The 10,882-nt window shown below is 44.1% G+C and overlaps 1 pseudogene; it reads right to left on the bottom strand.

The window, feature by feature from the left end:
- Nucleotides 1-8,261: 8,261 nt before the first annotated feature.
- Nucleotides 8,262-9,942, bottom strand: LOC116568228 (annotated as a pseudogene).
- Nucleotides 9,943-10,882: the final 940 nt, after the last annotated feature.

The raw sequence follows: 10,882 nt of genomic DNA on the forward strand, positions 1-10,882 counted from the left end.
AAAGTTTTGTCAGAACGTGGCCACACTCATTTGTGTACGTATTGTCTACGGCTGCTTTCTTGCTCTAAGAACAGAGCTGAGTGTCCATAACAGAGACCGTATGTTCCACAAAGCCCCAAATATTTACTACCTGGCCCTTTGCAGAAAAAGTTCACCAGCCTCTGCTGTAAGCCCCACAGGTTTTGAGGTTGGTTGTTACCTCAGCAAAAATGACTCATGGAGTCAAAATGAGTTGAAGGAGAGAGAGGGGAGGAGCCCCAGGGAAGGGAGTGCCTGGCACCACAAAACTAGTCTGACTCATTCCCCTTCGCTGTCACTGTGCATCAGCAGCCCTTCTGAGCATTTACCTTTCCACTCTCAGGGAAGAATCAGCATGGGGATGAGGTGGTCTCCCAGCCTGTAATTCCTTAACCTGGGGTATCTGCAGGAGAGGCTGGCCAAGAGAATGCCTATGTGCTGTCGTCAGCTCACCCCCCACCTATAATCCCCCAGCAGGACTTGGCATTGTCCCCACATTAGTCTGCCAATCTGGCTTTTTGCTCTCTGTCCTACAGCCTGAACCTGTTGAAAAGATGTTTATTTCTCCGGGCCCTCCTCAAAGTTGTCCATCCTTTGGATTGCTTGGTAAATGGATCAGAGCAGTTGCAGAAGGCAGAGGGGAACGTACGCATTGTCTTAAATGAAAGAGAAAAAGCTGGGGTTAGAGCCGGGAATTTTGTGTCACACGCAGCCTGCGGATCTGTGCTGTGACGGTAATGAGCGACCGAAGTTCCATTTCTGGCTGCAGCAGCTAGAAATTACAGATGCTTCATTACAGCCTCGAATTAGGGGAGGGGCATTTTGGCAAAAACCTGGCACAGGTATGGAACGGTTATGAATATGAGTATCATCTGCGGTGGGTGTCTTGGTCCGGAACTAGGGTAAAACTCTTTTGCCTGGAGCTGTAAAGGCAAACTACTTAAAAAGACTCACAATATTGTTCATGTTCCTACCAGTCTCTCCTGCCTCCTGTTCTCCAGCCTTAGGGAGCTTCCACACTTACACTCCCCAATATGTGATGTGCTTCCTCTTGCCTCCGGACGCTCCCCTCCTTCTGGATTATACTACTCTCCACCTTCATTTGCCTGGAAAACTGCGTTCCCTCAAGGTTCAGTTTGGATATTACTCATTCCGTGAAGCCTTATGACATCCCCGGAGGGGGGGGGGCAGGTGTTCCTTCCTCTCTGCTTCTGCGTGGCTCTAAACAAACATGTCCATCATAGTCCTTTTTTTTTTATTTTTTTTAAAGATTTTATTTATTTGTTTGGCAGAGCGAGACAGCACAAGTAGAGGGAGCAGGAGACGATGTGAGGCTCAATCCCAGAACCCTGGGATCATGACCTGAGCCGAAGGCAGACACTTAACTGACTGAGCCACCCAGGTGTCCCTCCATCATAGTTCTTATGAAATGTTTTCATAACTTTGTCCATTTCTTTCAACTACTGAGAGAAGTTACTTTATCTTATTTTACTATGATTACCTTCATGTATGTGCCCTATGTCATGTACACTGCTGATATTGATCAGTGTCGGATCAAGAGACAGAAACCACAACATGAATTTAAACATGGAAACTTCAGTATAAAGAATTATTAACTAGTGAAAGAGATATATATCTATATATAGGATCTATATAAGATTATATAGGTATAAATATCTTATATAAAAAGATTTATTATAAGGAATTGGCTTACGTGATTATGAAGATTAGCAAGTCCAAACCTGCACTTTGGGTCAGAAGGTTTGAGACCTGGGGCATCCGGGTGGCTCAGTTGGTTAAGAATCTGCCTTTGCAGGGCGCCTGGGTGGCTCAGTGGATTAAAGCCTCTACCTACGGCTCAGGTCATGATCTCAGGGTCCTGGGATCGAGCCCCGCATCGGGCTCTCTGCTCAGCCGGGAGCCTGCTTCCCTTCCTCTCTCTCCGCCTACCTGTGATCTCTGTCTGTCAAATAAATAAATAAAATCTTAAAAAAAAAAAAAAAAGAAGAATCTGCCTTTACCTCAGGTCATGGTCCTGGGTTCCTGGGATCAAGTCCTGCGTGAGCTTCCTGCTCTGCGGGGAACCTGCTTCTCCCCTTCTGCCCCTCCCCTGGCTCACATTTGTGCTCTCTCTCTCTCTCTCTCAAATAAATAAATAAAATTTTTTAAAAAAGAAAGAAAGGAAGGAAGGAAGGAAGGAAGAAAGAAAGAAAGAAAAGAAAAGAGAAGAAGGAGGAAGTTCGAGACTCATAAAAGCCAATGTTCCATTTCCAGCGCAAAGGCAGTCTGGGGCTGAAGTTCCTGTTACTCAGAGAGACCAGTCTTTTTGTTGTTCGATTGATTGGATAAGCCCCATTTCCATTACATGGGGAGTAATCTGCTTTACCCAAAGTTCGCCAATTTAAATGTTACTCTTCTCCAAAAATATCCTCTATGTTGATTAGAAACATAAAATTAACTATCACGGGGGATTATCTACTAAAAGGGTAAAAGAGAACCTCAAAGAAAACAGGAATAACAAATGGCAAAAACAACAAACAAAGGAGCACCTATCACATCTAGGGTTGAACAACAATACTGCAGCAAGGAGCATATTTTCAATGCTGCCCCATCTCTCCCCATCCCTGCCAAGACTGAGGTTTAGCGGACTTTGGCAAGGATGCGTCTGCAGCCCACTGGATGATCGGTTCACTGCGGTGCCACAGGTCTGGACTGGAGGGTCAGAGACCACACCCCAGGAGACCAGTACAACTTGCTGGAAAGGGAGCACCACTCCCGTGGGGCAGGATCAAGAATAAAGGTAAACTGGAACCAGAGCCCGGACATCAGCTACCACAATGTCCCTCCAGTACCGTCTGTTGACAAGGACTGACACTGCTCCAGCCGCCAAAGAAGACTTGTATACAGGGTCCTGCTCATTTCACAAAAAAGGGCAAAGAAGGGAAGATCCAGAGCTAAGTGACAATAATGTGATGAATTGCTACATTTGAGGAATAAGTGAATGTGGGTTTTTTTTGTTTCTTTTCTTTTGTTTTTTTGTTTTTTTAAGGATTTTATTTACTTATGGGTGCCTGGGTGGCTCTGTCAGTTAAGTGTCTGCTTTGGCTCAGGTCGTGATCCGGGGGTCTTGGGATGGAATTCCGCATCAGGCCCCCTGCTGGGCAGGGGTCCTGCTTCTCCCTCTCCCTATGCCCGTCCTCCAGCTTGTATTCTCTCTCTGTGTCACTCACTCTCTGTTGCTCAAATAAAAAAATCTTAAAAAAGAGAGAGAGAGAGAGAGAGAGAGACAGAAAAATTTTATTTACTTATTTATCTGAGAGAGGGAGAGGGGGAGAATCTCAAGCAGACTCCCCATTGAGCTTGGAGCCCAGCCCAGGGCTCAGTCTTACAACCCTGAGACCATGACCCAAGCCACAATCAGGAGTCAGACACTTAACTGATTGAGACTCCCAGATGGCCCTCAGGAATACACGAATGTTTTAATCACCAAAACCTGTAACTAAGTAGGAGGATCATGTGTTATCTGAGAAATTTAAATGAGAAAAACTTCAAAATTTAATGAAGAGGAAATGGCTGTAAGGCTCCTGGTGACCAGGGAGAGCAGACCCGCAGAGAGCTAAGAGCACAACAAGATGGGTCAGATTCCTGGGACACTTTACCAGCTCTTTAACAAATGTAACTATCTGACCCTCATCCCAGCAACAGAAACCTGCACTTTGTATACCTGTTATTCCAGTGACCATCGATTCGCTCCATGCTACAATTCAAAACACATCATTGCAGTGAACTGTTTTCCAATCTTTGAATTAATTTTTTTTTAAAGATTTTATTTATTTATTTGACAGAGAGAGAGAGAGATCACAAGTAGGCAGAGAGGCAGGCAGAGAGAGAGAGAGGGGGAAGCACGCTCCCCGCCGAGCAGAGAGCCTGATGTGGGGCTCGATCCCAGGACCCTGAGTTCATGACCTCAACCGAAGGCAGAGGCTTAATCCTCTGAGCCACCCAGGGGCCCCTCAATCTTTGAATTAATTTTAGATACTATGTACAAAGGAAATAAAAATTAAATCTCACTTTGTTTCATTTAATGTATTGCTTTACCTAAAATAATATCTTACTTAGGGGTGCCTGGGTGGCTCAGTCAGTTAGATATCTTATTCTCGTCATCAGCTCAGGTCTTGATCTCAGGGTCATGAGTTCCACACTGGACGTGGAACCTACTTAAAAAAAAATCTTGGGGTGCCTGGGTAGCTCAGTTGTTAAGCAACTGCCTTCAGCTCAGGTCATGGTCCCAGGGTCCTGGGATCAAGCCCCTCATAAGGCTCCCTGCTCAGTGGGAAGCCTGCTTCTCCCTCTCCCACTCCCCCTGCTTGTGTTCCCTCTCTCACTGTGTGTCTCTCTCTCAAATAATAAATAAAATCTTTAAAAAAAAAATCTTACTTAAGCTTATTGGTTTGTGTAATATTAGGCTAGAGTTTCCATAATTCATTCCGTTTATCTTCTTACTATATTGGCTACAACATGTTTCATAGAGATGATCACATTTTGATTTTATTGTTTGTTTGTTTGTTTGTTTTTTGAAAGAGAGAGCACTCAAGTGAGGGGGTGGGTGGGGGAAGAGGGAGAGAGAGAATCCCAAGCAGGCTCCATGCCCAGTGCAGAGCTCACCTTGGGGCTCAGTCTCACAACCCCGAGATCATGACCTGAACCAAAATCAAGAGTCGGACGCCTAATCACCTGAGCCCCCTGTGCCCTGATTTTATTGGTCTTGTTTAATTACACAAGCAATACATAAATACAGTCTTATAAAAGATTGAAGCAGTGCAGAAGTACACTCGGTTAAATGTCAAAGTCCTCACTTACCAAGATCACTTGTGCTAGACCTGGATTATGCATTTCCCCAGATTTGCTCAGTGGTCTTTTCTCTTACTGTTATTGAACGCTCCCCCAAAAGGATTGCCTGGTAGTAAGTACATTCCTTTAGGCTGCAGGGGGGAGGCCTGTCATGCTCCTAAGGCAGAGGCAATATTGTCTTCGTGCTCCACTGGTTTTTCCAGTAGGTCCTCCTGTGGGGGTCTACTCCCGGCCCCCAACATTGCTCACAAGCACAACTCATTCTTTCCTTGAGCCTCAGAACTACCTTTGGGGCTTCACGGTTGCTGCTGAGACAAGATATTCCACAAGACTCACTCAACACTCATGCTTGCCGACTGGGCTGGCCAGGCTGGTCCCAGAAACTTGGGGGAGTTGATGCCTTTTGAGGTACACTCTGTCTAGTAAGATAGAGCAACCAGCAGATAAATCCTTCTCCCCTCCTCCTCACCATGGACAGCTGGGGGATGCAGTAGGTTCATACAGGATTTCTGATGACCTCCCTTGAGACCAAACAATCATTGGTGCTTGCTAGAAACCTGGACCAGTTCAGTAATGCATCCACATTTTTACGGTCTCCCTTCCCTGCTCTATTCTCCTTTGCTCTTCATTCTTGTTTCCCTAGAACTGCACTATCCCCAAAAGTGTTAGCACATAAGCTAGGTTTTGCTTTCTGGGGAACCAAGTTAAGACACCACACCTCTCGGGGCACATGGGTGGCTTAGTCGGTTAAGCATCTGCCTTCGGCTCAGGTCATGATCCCGGGGTCCTGGAATCGAGCCCCGCATCGTGCTCCCTGCTCAGTGGGGAGCCTGCTTCCCCCTCTCCCTCGGCCTGCCTCTCTGCCTACTTGCTCTTTTTCTCCTTCTGTCAAATAAATAAATAAAATGTTAAAAAAAAAAAAAGACACCAAACCTCTCATCATACTTTCTACCCTAAAGGTTACCACTGTTAACAGTTTAATATGTATCCTCTAAAAATCTATTTGCAGAAGTAAGGTTTTTGTTTTGCTTAGTTGTTTCATGTCCATGATATCATACTATACTTTTCCCCTGAGGCTTGTTTTTAACAGTATGTTTTGGATATCTCTTTCTGTTAGTTCACACAAAATCAACCTCATTCTTTTTTTATTATTTTATTATAAAAATTATCCTTTTTTGTTAACAAGATGATTCCTTTTTTTTTTTTTTTAAGGTTTTATTTATTGGACAGAGAAAAAGAGAGAGAGCACAAGCAGGGGGAGAAGCAGGCAGAGGGAGAGGGAGAAACAGGCTTCCCACTGAGTGGAGAGTATGATGTGGAGCTTGATCCCAGGACCCTGGGATCATGACCTGAGCCAAAGGCAGACACTTAGCCCACTGAGCTACCACTCAGGTGTCCTTATTATAAAAACTTCAACCCTAAAACAAAGTTGAAGGAACTTTACAGTGAATGCCCATGTATTCACCACATAGACCCTACCATTAACATTTTACTAGATTTGCTTTGTCTCGTATTTGTACGTCTATCCATCCCTCTCTTCCTTCACCCATTCATTTTCCTTTTGGATGGGTTCTTTTTTTTTCCCCCCCAAGATTTTATTTGTTTGTTTGTTTGTTTGTTTGTTTGTTTGTTTGAGAGAGAGCAAGAGCAAATGCCAATGGTGGGGGCCGGCAGACGGAGGAAAAAGCAGAGGGAGAGAGAGGGAGAAAGAATTTCAAGCAGTCTCCATGCTGAGTGTGAAGACCAACACAGGGCTTGATACCATGACCCTGAGATCACAACCCAAGCCGAGATCAAGAGTCAGATGCTCAACTGACTCAGCCACCCATGTGCCCCTTGATAGGTTCTAAAGTAAATTGCAGGCATCAATACACCTCCTCCTAAAAAAAATCATTATACATACAAATAATGAGTTTAATGTTTGTATGCATTTTCATTCGAGGTAAAATTTACATACAATGAAATGTACTAATCTTAAGTCTACTTATGCTGAGATTTTAAGATTTCATACATTTGTGTAATCAAAACTTCTATAAAGACATAGAACATTATCATCACCCTAGCAGGATCCCCCTGCCCCTTTCTGGGTCGATTGCTGCCCCTAATCTTCCAGAGGCAACTGTTCTTCCATTTTAATTCCACCAAAGTTTAGTTTTACCTGTTCTAGAATTTCATATAAGTGGAATTATAAAGTGTGTGCTCTTTTGGGTAAAGGTTATTTCACTTCGCATAATATTTTTTAAGATTTGTCCATATTGTTGCATGTAGTAGGAACTGATTCCCTAACATCATCGATTAGTATTCCACTGTATGAATATACTAGAGTTTTTATATCTATTCTCCTATTGATGGACCTTTGATCTGTCTCCGGGTTATGGCTATTATGAATAGAGCTGCTATTCACATTTTTGTACAAGTCTTTCTATGCACATAACTTTTTTTTTTTGCTGTTTGAAATTCAAAAGCTTTTACTTAAAAAATATTCTGGGGTGCCTGGGTGGCTCAGTTGGTTGAGCATCTAACTCTTGATTTCAGGTCATGATCTCAGGGTCATAAGATTGAGCCCCATGATGGGCTCTGTGCTCAGTGGGGAGTCTGCTTGAGATTCTCACCCTCTCCCTCTGCCCCCCCCCCACTTTCTCTCTCAAATAAATGAATAAATCTTAAAAAAAAAATAAATTGGAAAAGTCTTAAGACGGCATTTAGAGGAGCACCTGGGTAGCTCAGTTGGTCAAGCATATGCCTTCGGTTCAAGTCTTGATCCTGGGGTCCTAGGATCGAGCCCCATCTAGGGCTCCCTGATCAACAGGGATCCAGCTTCTCCGTCTCCTTCTGCCCTACCCCCTCCTCCAACTGGTTTTCGCTCTCTCCCTCATTCTCTCTCTCTCTCAAATGAATAAATAAAATCTTTTTTAAAAACCAGTATTTAGAGTTTTGCTTTGAAAATAGTAAGTATTTCTAGGTAAGGCAGATATATTTCTAGGTTAACAAGATCAGATTTGACTTTGGACTTTATTCTTTTTTTTTTTTTAAGATTTTATTTACTTATTTGACAGACAGAGATCACAAGTAGGCAGAGAGGCAGGCAGAGAGAAAAAAGGAAGCAGTTTCCCTGCTGAGCAGAGAGCCCAATGCAGGGCTGGATCCCAGGATCCTGAGATCATGACCTAGGCGAAGGCATAGGCTTAACCCACTGAGCCACCCAGGCGCCCCTGGACTTTATTCTTTAAGCAAACTGTAGAGAATAGAGGAAAAATAAGTTATTTACAGAAAATATCTACACATGTACTCAGAGGTACAAATGAAATGACAGAAGAGACTTAAGTACATGTTGGTATCTTGGAAGCCAGTCTCAAATACCTTAATTTTATCTTCTTGGATTTTAAGAATGCCTAAGTTCCCAATTCATCCTCGATCTTGGAAGCCAAATAGTACTTTAAATGTCCAATATCAGCAAGTTTATACCCTACACAAGGGATCCATCTGCGCACATACTGAGTGTTCCTATAGGAGAGAGTGGAGTGGCTTTCCTAAAAAAGTTCGGTTATCAAGGCGAAATTTAGCCCTAATGGCTCGCTCATCTCTATGGTAACAGCTTCCTCTTCTTTACCGACATTACTTGTGACAATGTGATATTTCCATTTCCTAATACTCCACTTGCAGAAAATTTCCTTCCCTCTCTTGCACAGGAAATCACAACAGCATCTCCAATATGACTGAGATCTGGACAAATAAGTGCAAATTCACCTGACGGCCTCTTTACTGCACAGCTAGCTATGGCCTGTTCTTGAATTCCAGGGTGTTCCACATCTAAAGCCATCAACTTCATTTCAGGGGTGCCTGGGTGGCTCAGTGGGTTAAGCATCCGTTTTCAGCTGGGGTGACCCAGGGGTCATAGGATCAGAGCTCATAGGATCCATCCCTGCCTTGGGGTTCCTGGTCAGCGCGGAGCCTGCTTCTTGCTCAGTCCCTCTCCCAGCCTCCTGCCCCTCATGCTTTCTCTCTCTCTCAAAGAAAAAATAAATAAATAAAAAGCCATCAACTTCATTTCAAAATCCAAAACCTTTTCTTGATTTGCAGCTTGAAATACCAGTGCCAGGGTATTCACATTATCTGCAGCCCTTAGTGTAACAAGGTCTTCACTGTTCATGTTCATGTTTTGAATGATACGGTGAGGTTCATACCACTGCTGGGCTGCGGTGGTCTCATAGGAGCCGAGGCTGTGGGAGCTCCTGGTGACCAGCACCAGCGAGCCAATCGTGCAAATGGTTTACACCACGGCAGCTTCAGATCCAGGGGCCTCATTGATGAGATCCATCAGCGCTTCCAGCACCTTCTTTGGGATGGAGCCCTGCACCTGGCACCTCCGGAGATGAGGAGGAAGTCGGAGCTGGCTTGGGTGTCACCGGCTAGGAGTGAACAGGCAGAAACAGGAGCGAACGCCTGAGACCCAGGAAGATCACTGCACATTACTTCTTACTGCGTTTGAGTAAATACCTTAAAACTGCTGGCTTCTAGGGTAGGCGCATGTTTAGTTTTGTAAGAAAATACCACACTGTTTTCCAAAGTGGCTGTACCATGTTACACTTCCAAAAACAATGTATGGGAGTGCTAATTACTACCCATCCTTGCCGACATTTAGTGTTGTTAATTTCATTCACGTCAGACATCTGCCTGGTGTGTAGCAGCATGCTACTCCGGGGTATATGTGTCCCGTAACTTTATCGACCCTTCCCTTAACAATGATCACTACAGTTTCTGATTTTTTCCCAGCACAAACAATGATGCATGGACATGTATCCACTCGGATGTCCAATGTGTAACCTTCAGCTTGGCTGTGCTGAACTACACATCCTTTAGAGTGGGCCATAGTGGATATTTGGAGGGTAGAAAGAAAGCAGACATATTCTAGTTCATGCACATCACTGGTGATCTGCTGACTTACCTCCTTGGAGGTGACCCCGCAGCTGGACCTCTTCCCCCAGATCCTTCATCAGCTTCTCCGGCTCCTGGACCAAGCAGCTGTGTTTCGTTCTGTGACAAAGGGCTCTGACTTCTGCAGGACACCGACATGGGCAAGATCGGAAGCAGGGAAAACCATCATGGGTTCCAGTCCATTCCTGTGGGGTGCCAGCTCCTGTTGTTGGGTTCGACCTGCTTCTGATCTCCCCATTTACATCCATCTTCCTTTCCCCATTGCTTTCCCACATTTCCCACATTCCTAGAATAGGAGGTGCTAGGTCAAAGGGGACGCATATGGAAAATGCTGATATACTGGGGCGCCTGGGTGGCAGTGGGTTAAGCATCTGCCTTCAGCTCAGCTCATGGTCGCCAGGTCCTGGGATGGAGCCCCATGTCAGGCTCACTGCTCCCTGGGGAGTCTGCTTCTTTCTCTCTCTGCCCCTCCTCTATCTCATGCTCTCTCGCGCTTTCTCTTTGTCTCTCTAATAAATAAAATCTTTTAAAAAATAGTGCATGAGGGTTCTTATTTTCCTGCGTCAATTGGAACTGGATATTATGAATCATTTTAATTGTTGCCACTGTGGTTAAACAAAATAATAACCATGTATCGTGTTGATTTGTATCCCTGCTCACCAGTGAGGCTGAACATCTTTCCGTATGATACTGGGTGTTATATTTATTTCTTCTTCTGTAAACTCCATAGTCTTTGTCCTTTTATTTATTTATTTTATTTTATATTATTTTATTTTATTTGATTTTATTTCAGTGTTCTAAAAGTCATTGTTTATGTACCACACCCAGTGTCCATTTATTTTTTATTGAGATATTTGGGCTTCCTTTAAGGAGTTCTTTATGTATTTTTGATATTATACATTTGCCAAATATATGACTCCAATCTTAACTTTCAAATTTGTTTGTAATATCTTTACAGAAGATTTAATTTGAGGGTGCCTAGGTGGCTCAGTGGGTTAAGCCTCTGCCTTCAGCTCAGGTTGTGATCTCAGGATCCTGGGATCAAGACCCACATCGGGCTCTCTGCTTAGCAGGGAAC

This window comes from Mustela erminea, chromosome 10, assembly GCF_009829155.1.
Source record: "Mustela erminea isolate mMusErm1 chromosome 10, mMusErm1.Pri, whole genome shotgun sequence".
NCBI lineage: Eukaryota > Metazoa > Chordata > Mammalia > Carnivora > Mustelidae > Mustela > Mustela erminea.